The 10,918-nt window shown below is 35.5% G+C and overlaps 1 non-coding gene across 1 annotated transcript; it reads left to right on the top strand.

The window, feature by feature from the left end:
• The first annotated feature begins 431 nt into the window (after positions 1-431).
• Positions 432-503, top strand: TRNAP-AGG (transfer RNA proline (anticodon AGG)). Its single transcript has one exon. It is a non-coding gene; the product is annotated as a tRNA-Pro (tRNA).
• Positions 504-10,918: the final 10,415 nt, after the last annotated feature.

Below are 10,918 nucleotides of genomic sequence, written 5' to 3'. Positions count from 1 at the left end.
CTGGAAATGTGAATATGTTGCAGAAATAAATTGTATAGGTGACAGAAACATGAAGAATACCATTAGAAAAGCATCTAAAGCATTACTGCAGAGTGCTTCATTATAAATGTGCAGGGAATTTGTTTGACTTCAATTTCTATTCCTATTTATACCAATTGAAACAAAAGGTTTGCGGAATTGAAGACAACTGCAAGATGATTGACAAGCCTGCTAATTTTGGAAATCAGTACTAATGGACCCGGGGAAAACTCTTTGTAAAGTATCTCTAATTACAGAAGAAAATTTAAGAATTGGGGCATTCCGAGAATTGAACTCGGGACCTCTCGCACCCTAAGCGAGAATCATACCACTAGACCGAAATTAATAGTATAATTTATGAGTGTGAGTCGCTGCATTTCCACAGCAATTGTTTTCAACTTTTAAAGGCATAAGGGCATTTGGTCTAGTGGTATGATTCTCGCTTAGGGTGCGAGAGGTCCCGAGTTCAATTCTCGGAATGCCCCATTGGAATGCTGAAAACTGTAATAGGCATTTTCCTGTTAAGCATTGAAAACATATTTTCTTGATCACTCTGTGCATTTCATTTCAAGACACTGCAACCAAAATTGTTTTTCCTTTCATACATACATTTCGCATATTTGTATTCAAATAAGTTTCTGGATGTTTTTGGTTGATCATTATGCTGTAAATAGTTTAAGGTATGAATGCATGCTTTAGATGTCTTTCCAAGGGTATTCTTCATGTTACTGTGAACTACCTGTACAGATCATATCTGAGCCAAGTTGTCATTTTACATCATTTTATTAAAATTGGCCAACCAAACTTCAATGAATGTGTCTAAAACTTATTGTCCATTCCATACTAATACATGTTCTGAAAACATTGAATTTAACGAAGATGCCAGAGACACCCAAGTGCAGAGGAATCCAAAGAGCATAATACAGACTGACATAAATCTAACCTGTTAATATCTCCATCCAGACTCTAAAATGGCCGAGATCCAATACGGTTTTTCTTCATTTGTCAAGATGAAAAGTTTTCCATCATGAATCACTTGCCTTGTGAGGTTTGTAGATGTACTGCTAATGTTGTCATTGTTGTCATTCACAGCACTGTCTTAACTAGCCCCGGTGATACTGCCATTTCTACTCATGCTTCATAATCTTGTTGCCATTCTCAAATTGTTTTATGATTTTATCACTGTTTTCAGAAAATATCATGATATAGTAGTTTGAGAACAAGGAAACTAAATCAGTCATAATGACAGGAAATCAGTCTATTCCAATGAAGCGTGTCCCTGTTAGATCAAGAATACAATAGAATGGGAGAAGACCAAAATATTGTTATATCTTATTTACAAAGATTGGTTACATTTAAACACACAGGAGGACAAACGACTGGAGCGAAAATGCTCAAAAAACTGAAAAAATAAACAAATGAGAACTTCATCAAATTTGCACATGGACAAAACAACTCCTCGCAGAAACAAATTTTTATTGCAGTCCCTTGAAAATAAATGGTGCAGAATGATTTTGATAACAAAGGGCCAAAAAATAATTACTAGTAGAAATTAGTTAGAGGATTTGAAGAAAATATCAAGATGTTTTTGGTAAGATTATAGCCTGCAGGTTGGACCATTGAAGTAAAGAGCATCTGCGACCTGAATGATGCAGAGGACAAACTTGCAAGGTAAAACACTGAAGAAATCTACCGGCTGATTTTGAAATAAAAGAATCAGAGTGGCGCAGCGGAAGCGTGGTGGGCCCATAACCCACAGGTCACAGGATCGAAACCTGGCTCTGATATCTGTCTGTATCAGCAGAATTTCTGACAATTTTATTATGCTTTTGAGGTTTTCGTTATCCTATTTTGCCAGAAGATCAGGTTTGTGACAGAGAATATACATTGAAACTCAATGGCCAAGAAATTCCAGTTCAATTTCTACTATAGCTACAAACGAGTTATGTAAATTGATTACCAGGAGGGGTGGTGGCGCAGTTGATTACCAGGAGGGGTAGGTCTCATAGCTGAAGTTGAGTGATCCTGAGGTCGAGAGTTCGAGCCTCTCTCACCCCAACTGATCTTTTGGTAGTATATCCATCTTGGAAGTGGAATTTCGCTATTGTGAGTTGATGTACTTCCCCTCTGTTATTGAATTTCCCATTAAACAAATTTCAGCGAGTGCTGGAAGAATACTCACTACTCTTTGATGAACATTTATGCAACATTAGCGTACACAAAACTTCAATTTTTATGTGTGCGCAAAGGTCAAAATACAAAGTTAAGAGGCGAAATTCTACATGCGAGATTAATAAACCAGATTCAAGACGAGTTGTCTCAAAAGAGCTATAAGAGAGACTTATGATGCATGCTATGATTTGTAAGAGAGACTTATGATGCATGATTTGTAAGAATCTCAGTCAATATTTTTAAGCTTGATAAGTAAGAGATGTCTTATTTTATTAAGATTCAATTGTGTAGTTTTTTAATCAAATTCATTGATCTTTCTTCTATGAGTAGTAGTTCAAATGAATCCATATCTCATTAGAAGGAATGAAGCACTTAACACTCTTGCAACAAGTGACCTATGAAACAAGGGTCAATGAGTTTGACTCATAAAACTAGTTAAATCTGGATAGCAAGTGTTGAGTCAAGTTTGGTGGGGTTTTGGATTGTTGCCTTGGCTACATTATTCCAAGTGAAAAGTTGGATTTACAGTCAATCCCTTTGGCCAAAGTTTTTCCTCCAACTGCTAAGTTGGGTTTCTAGTGCATCCCTTGCCACATTTTGTTGTCCAACAACTAAGTATGGTTTGTAGTGTACTTCTTGGCCACAATCTTTTTTTTAAGTGGTACATGAGGTTTTTGTCAAAGTATTGAGTTGGGTTTCATAGCTGGGGCAAAGTGGGGTTTCTAGTGTGACCGTTGACTTGCATTTTTGTCAAAGTGATGAGTCAGGGTTGGTGAAGTTTCAAGTTTTTCCTCCAACCAAATTCTCCCAAGTCTATTTGTTTTGCACATTTGGCCACCTTCTTTTGTCCAAGTGCTACTTAAGTTTCTTAGCAAAGTTTGGTGCACTCAAGGTGCGGCACCATGTATATCCAAGGTGTGGCACTGGGTGTGTCTAAGCTATGTCCCTACTGTGGCTCAGGTTTCTTGGGATGTGCTTCTAGTGTCTCCAAGATCAAGTTCTAGTGCACTTTAGTAAAAAAACATGGGATAAGAAATCATATGAGAAGTTAAGACTTTCCAAGAGATCACCCATCCCAATATTTCTTGAGACAAGAAGACATTCATAGCAATAGAGTTTTCTGAAGTCCATTGTGGTAAAAGTGGCATGATTGCACTTCACATTGATTGTAATTGTACCATTCCAAGTTGTAGTGCATGCATGTCTCTCTTTTTGTTACATTTGTTGAATTTGTGTATCCATACACCAATTGATAACATTCTTTTCTCCTAAAAATTAAGGATGCCTTCCAAGAAAAAACTATGGTAGTGGGTACAAAGTGACAATTAGGTTAATCAATTCAGTGACTTGTATATTTCATCTCATTTTTAGTGACCTTACTAATATGATTTAAATGATATAATGAAGTTTGATTGGCAAGTTTTCTATAAAATCCTGAAATGTGAATGTGTTGCAAAATAAAATAAATGTATAGTTGACATAAACATAAACAACACCATTAGAAAAGCACCTAAATGATGCTTTCATACTTTAAACCATTACAACAGAGAGGATCACATTAAATGTACAGGATTTTTTCTTGGAAACTCAATTTTTGATCTTATTTATATCAATTGGAGCAAAATAGGGGTTCAAGAGAAAAATAAGTTTTATTGCACTGTCTTGAAAGGAAGTGTTGTAAAATGATTTTGGTAAAGCAAAAATGATAAACAAAGGATGGGATAATTACACCTAAATAATGTTGATAGCTAATGTTGATGCATGTTCTATGACACACCAAATAGTAAAACAAAGTCTCGTGTATGCTAATATTGCTAGAAGATCATGCGATGACTTTAAGATGTTAGAAATAATAGATCACCAATATAACTGAGGTTGGGGGGGGGGGAGGGGGGGAGGGGTCGAATAAGTTATATATTAATCTTGAACAATTCTTAATTATTTAGTCAAAGTAAACAACAATCATAAAGAAATGTGCATGCACAATTACACCAGATATGTTGACTAGGGAAACCCTTGATCAAAGGAAAAATCCCAATGGGAATGATGCCCACAAAATAATGTACTAATCTGAATATTCCTTGTTAGAGGATAGGCCCTGTTAAGAGTCTGTTACAACACTTAGTACAAAGAGTTCCTATTAGGAGACTTTGAAATTCTGTTAGGAGATTCCAACCCTGTTAGGAGTTGTGGAAGGCAGCTGAACCCACTGTCCAAACAACTTCAAGATCAGATCAACGAACCCACTGTTCAATTGATCTTAGTACGATTCCTTTCTGAATAACAGATGTGAGACACTCTTTCGCTTCTTCCTTTGTCCAATACGTCGGACTTCTTCACCTTCAGATCATGCAATCAAATCTAGAACTCTGAACCCATCAATAGTAACCCTTGAGGTCACGTATTAGCAGATTATTCTGCTCCTCTACTTCACAATTCGTAAGTCTTCTCTACTTCTTGATTTCCAAGGATGATGTCTAAAACTCAAAAAACATCTTTTCTTTACACCATACTCAGTGTTAATTCCTTGAGTTAGCTCCATACTTTATTATAAGTTAACTAAATGAAATACACATTTAATTAATGATGCTGGCTCACAATTATACACAATCTTTCACACGTGTGACTTTTGTATCTACACACTCTCTGACATCATCAGTGGTTAGTGTACTACCTCTGGTTAACTACACAACCCTTCATTCCAAATATAATGTGCTATATTGATCATACAATAGAAACTATTTTCTCGATACTCTGTTTCGCTACAATTCTCTGTAAATCATCAATAAATTATGTACGTTGTCTATCCAAGTTCTGTGCACTTGCCCACATGTCACATGTACATGTTGTAGTATATACTGGTAATTGCGCATGAGCAGATACTCAATGTATTGTCCTTAATACAAAAATCATAGTCTTCTACTCTACCAATTTTTACTAACTTATTACTATGTTGTCATCAATGACAAACATAGTTATACATCATATCAATGTTCCAACAATACTCCCCCATAGCATCATGTAATGGGCACCCCTGGATGTCCCAAAAAACTAAACCAAATTGCTGAAAGGAATTATGTCAAACAGTTTGCATTCAACTTCTTAAAACCCCTTATAACTCCGGAAATCAAACGTTTATTTGTTTGTTGTGTTTCATGCATGGAATTGGTATCATACAACATAAACAAGAAAGGAACTACAATAATATGCAAAGTGGAAATGAACTGCTGCTAATAAAATGTTATTTTCAGAATTCATAAAACCAAATACATGGCAGATTTATCAACTCACTAATTACTTCAGCAATATTGTCATAATACTCCAGCCCATGCTTACGAACTTGCTGCTACAATACTTTGTCCTTCAATCAGTCCACTACCTTCGTAATACCATTCCCTCAAAGCGGCATAAGCGTCGGACAAGTAGTGAAGAAGATATGAGCAAAATACCAAATCTGCCTGTAGCCGGAAATGCAACTAAACTGCCTGATAATGAAGCCAAAAACAAAGAATTCCAAAGGCCAAACCCCAAGGGAATGACGTCTAGAATGTTACAAGAGAGGATAGACGTCCTCAAATGCCAAGAACTGAGCTGCAACTCACATACCAATTTCTTCTCATATTCAACCTGTCTAATGAAGCCACAGATGCTTCCTTTTATTCTATTCCCACGGGTCCGCTCAACTCATATGGGCAATGTGGGATAAAAGATGTGTAATATAAAACATATATTAAAATACCCCTTATGTCTCCCTTGGGTACACATCACCATAAAATAAATATTAAAGTAACACTTTAATATTTTACAATTAAATTAGACGTTACTTTAATAAAACTTCAGGCATTAAAATGTATTAGCAATCGAACTCCGAATAATGCGAGTGATAGCTCATCGGAAAGCTCTCACCGAGGAGTATCGAATCCAATCACCAAAATTAACCTGCACTGTGTCCTGCCGACTTACTAAAAATAGTAAGTATGCCTGAAACTGAGTAAATCAACTTCGTTTTGGCCCAAACTAGAAATGACTAGGCCAAAACACTCCAAGATCCCATTAAACCTTTTGTTAGCCCTCGGGACCATGTAGAATAAGGCTAATGCACACACACTTGGTCAACTGCTAAAATGGGGACATTACACATCAACATACATGCTAACAATCTCCCCCTTTGTCATTGATGGCAACATAGATGAAAAACATCTAGTTTCAAGAATACCAACAAGTTTCTTCATCACTCAAATCTTGTTTCATGCAAATCTTTTATTAGAACACTTCTCCCCCATAGTACAAACTTTCTCTAATGTTTTTCATGTCATACAAAAGTTGAACACACAACAATCTATCAACACGCCCACAAGTCGGTCTGTTGCTTTACAACTTTTTCTTATAGTTCTATAAACAACACAAGTTTCTAAAGACATTGTTGCACACCAATTACTTATTGCCAAGAGTCCTTGACTGACTCAATTCATCATAAATACTCCCCCATTGAGGATGCATCAACATATAGTCCAGTCGAACAATGGTGCTATATACCCTAGACTGATGCACGTTTTACATTTTCTATTCTGAGCTAGGTAGGGGCATAACCCCAAGCATACCTCTTAGGTACTCAAATGTATCCTTTGGCAAGGCCTTTGTGAAAATGTCTACAATCTATTCCTTAGTATGAATATACTCCAGTATGATTTCTTTCTTAGCAACTTTCTCTCTTAACACATGATATTTTATGGCAATGTGTTTAGTCTTAGAATGCAAAATAGGATTCTTAGACATGTTAATAGTACTTGTATTATCACAGTAAATGATAACAGGTTCTGTGAATGTAATTTCAATATCCTTCATCATCTGCTTCATCTGTATGATTTGATTATAGTTGTTTGCTGCTACAACATACTCTGTCTCTGCAGTACTCTATGAGGTACAATTTTGCTTCTTGTTGAGCCAAGAAACTGCTCTTCCTCCAAGGAAAAATGCTCCTCCACTAGTGCTTTTTTTGTCATCCCTATCTCTAGCCCAATCAACATCTATATAAGTACAAAGAGTAAAGTCATTGCTTCTATCATACCAAATGTCATAATTTGATGTTCCTTTTAGATATTTGAATATCCTTTTTACTATTGCATAATGATTTTCTTTAGGATCAGCTTGAAGTCTAGCCACAATTCCAATTGCATTGGCTATATCTGGTCCACTATGAGTCAAATTCTACAATCTTCCAATCATAGATCTGTACTTCTTTTGTTCAACAGTAGGTGTCTCATCCTTGCTTGATAACTTGTGACTGATTATCATAGGAGTTCCAACAGGTTTACAATTTTCTAGACCAGATCTTTTCAACAAATCTTTTAAGTACTTGGTCTGAGAGATAAAGATACCCTCTTTGTTCTGAACAATTTGTAGTCCCAAGAAAAAATTCATTTCTCCTATCATGCTCATCTCAAACTCATTCTTCATGTCTTCTGAGAATTTTTTACTGGCTTCATCATTTCCACTGAAAATGATGTCATCAACAAATAAAATGATTATTAGCAAATCATCTCCTATTTTCTTCAAGTAAGAGTTACTATATGTTGTTCCTTTAGCAAATCCAAGCTTTGCTAAGTATTTGTCCAACCTTGCATACTAGGTTCTTGGTCCTTGCTTTAATCCATACAATGTTTTCTTTAGTTTGTAAATTGTATCCTTCTCTTCTATCAAAGGAAAACCCTCTAGTTGTTCAATGTAAACTTCTTCTTCAAGTTCCCCATTCAAGAATGTTGATCTAACATCCATTTAATATACCTTAAAATTCTTGTTTATTGCATATGCCAAGAACATTCTGACTACTTCCATCCTTGCTCCAGGTGCATATGTTTCCTCATAATCAATTCCTTCTTGCTGAGAATAGCCTTTGCATACAAGTCTTGCTTTATTTCTTATTACTTCTCCTTGTTCATTCATTTTATTTCTAAATACTCATTTTATGCCAATCACATTTTTGTCCTTAGATCTAGGAACTAATTCCCATGTGTCATTTTTTATTATCTTCTAGAGTTCTTCCTCCATTGCTTTTATCCAATGGTCATCTTTGATTGCCTCATCTATGCTTCTTGGTTCTACTTGAGATATCAGACATAGTCTTTCGTTAATTCTACTCCTTGTCATTACTCTCTTTTCTTTACTTCCTATTATTTGGTCAGTAGGATGATGTCTTATCATGTTCCTATTTGGGGTAGGAGTTGCTACTTCAACTCTTATTTCAGGTACTGTGCTCCATTTTTCTCTTACATCTTCAATTTGCACATAATTCTGCAAGTCATTGTTAGTCTTGAGAAATAATTCATTAGTTATGTTAGTCATTCCAAAATAATCAACTTATTGATATCATCATCTCTTTTGATGTAACATTTTCTTCCAAATATCCTAAAGTACGTGACTGATGTGAGTGACTAAATCATAATTCATAAGGTGTTTTGTCCATACCTTTCCTAATCTGTACTTTGTTTAGTGTGTATATTGTTGTATTGATTGCTTCTTTCCAGAAGGTCTTTGGTACATCATTCTCAAATAACATAGCCCTTGCTGCTTCAACAATTGATTTGTTTCTTCTTTCAACAATCTCATTCTACTCAGGTGTTAGGGGTGAAGGTAGTTGTCCCCTGATACCATGCTCTTCACAATAGATATTGAATTATCTAGAGGTGAATTCTCCTCCTCTATCTAATCTTAAGCTCTTGATTTTGACTCCATATTCATTCTCAACTTAGTTCTTAAATAATTTGAATTTCTCAAATGCTTATGATTTTTCTTTAAGAAAAGCTACCCACATCATTCTAGTGAAATCATCAACAAAAATCATGAAGTACCTTTCTCCATAGTATCATCTTGTTCTTGGAAGGCCACTCAGATCTGTATGAATCAGTTCCAGCTTTTGTGTACAAAACTGCTTGCTAGGAAATGAGACTCTCTTCTACTTAGCCAAAATACATTCCTTACAAATAGTATCAGTGGGCTTGGTGATCTTAGGTAAATCTCTTACAACAAGTGTATTACTAGCCTTCACAATGTTATCAAAGTTAATATGACAAAATATTTTATGCCATAGCCAACTGTTGTCAATCTTAGCTACCAAAAATGTTATTTCAGTGGAGTTTAACTGAAATACATTACCTCTAGTTCTTGTGGCAGTACCAAGTAGTTTTCCTTCCTTGTTTTTTATAATGCATGTGTTATTACCAAACTGCAATTCGTAATCTTTGTCCTTAAGCTATTCAATGCTCAATAGGTTATGCTTCAATCCATCAAAAAAGTAAACATCATTAGTGTATGTTTTACCATTAAGTGCGATAGATCCAATTCTTGTGATATGACAGGCTACATTGTTCCCTACTCTGACAATTCCTCCATCATGGCTTCTGAATTTGACAAATTTGCTCATATCACCAGTCATGTGATGTGAACAACCACTATCAATGATCTAATCTTTCTTTTCAACTTGTGATATTGACACACTTTCTTCTCTAATTTCTCTGTCAAGATCATCCTCCTTTATAGCTACGAACCATAATTCATCTTCACTCATGTTTTGATCATATTCCTCTTCTTCTTCTTCTTCATTAGCATATAAACAATTTCTAGGTCTTCTAGACTTGAACCTTCCCTTATATTTTCTTTCTCTTTTAGGACATTTAAATGCATAATGACCATATTCATTACATGTCCAACATTTGAAGATATTCTTACCATCTTTTTCTCTTTCCACAAGAAGAGCTACTCCCTCTTGGATCTTTTGTTCCATGGACTTGTTGTTGTTGGCAATGTCTCCCTATGCTTTTGTGCTCCTTGCTAAACAAGGTTTGATATTTAGTGCACTGAATGCTATCTCAACTTTTGCCAATTCTCCAGACCGTTTTAGATCAAATTCTACAGCTTCCAATCTACCAAGCAATGTCTCTTTGGTGAAATTAGTAATACAGGGTATCATCGATTGAATCATTTGTGCTACTGTCTTGAAAGGTGGTGTCAAACTTTTCAAAATCTTCCATATCACTTCACCATCAAATTTCTTTCCATCATGAGACATGATTCCTACAACAATCTCAGATATTCTCCCAACATAGCTTCTTATAGATTCATCTTCTATCATTCTAGCATCTTGGAAAGCACAATACAAATTTTGCAATCTAACCCTTTTTGCATGTGTATCACCCTCATAATTAGCCTCTAAAGTTTTCCAAATTTCATGAGATTTTTTGAGTAATTTTACCTGATTATACTTACTTTCAAGTAATGCTAACAGTATTGCTTCTCTTTTCCTTATGTTGCACATAAACACTTCTCTTTGTTCCTTGGTACAGGTTTCAAGATTGTCTTCTTCTGCAATAATTTTAGATGTCTTGGTTTACAAGCCAATATCCTGGAACCCATGCACAAGAGATGAGTCTTCATTTTATCCTTCCAACTATCGTAGTTTGTGCCATCAAATCTGGGACTTCCCTTTCTAAACAGATTCCCCATAGATCTCCCAAAGTTGTTAAGCTTCCCTTTAAGGACTTGAAGCTCTGATACTAATTGTTAAAAATAGTAGATCACCAATATAACTAAGGGGGGTGGGGAGGGTGAATCAGTTATATATTAATCTTGAACAATTCTTAATTATTCAGCCAAAGTAAACAACAATCATAAAGAAATGCACATACACAATTACACTAGATATGTTGACTAGGGAAACCCTTGATCAAAGGGA

Source organism: Cupressus sempervirens, chromosome 8 (genome assembly GCF_028749045.1).
Source record: "Cupressus sempervirens isolate cs-2001-9-10 chromosome 8, ASM2874904v1, whole genome shotgun sequence".
Classification (NCBI taxonomy): domain Eukaryota; kingdom Viridiplantae; phylum Streptophyta; class Pinopsida; order Cupressales; family Cupressaceae; genus Cupressus; species Cupressus sempervirens.
This window is presented reverse-complemented; position numbering and strand designations above follow the sequence as displayed.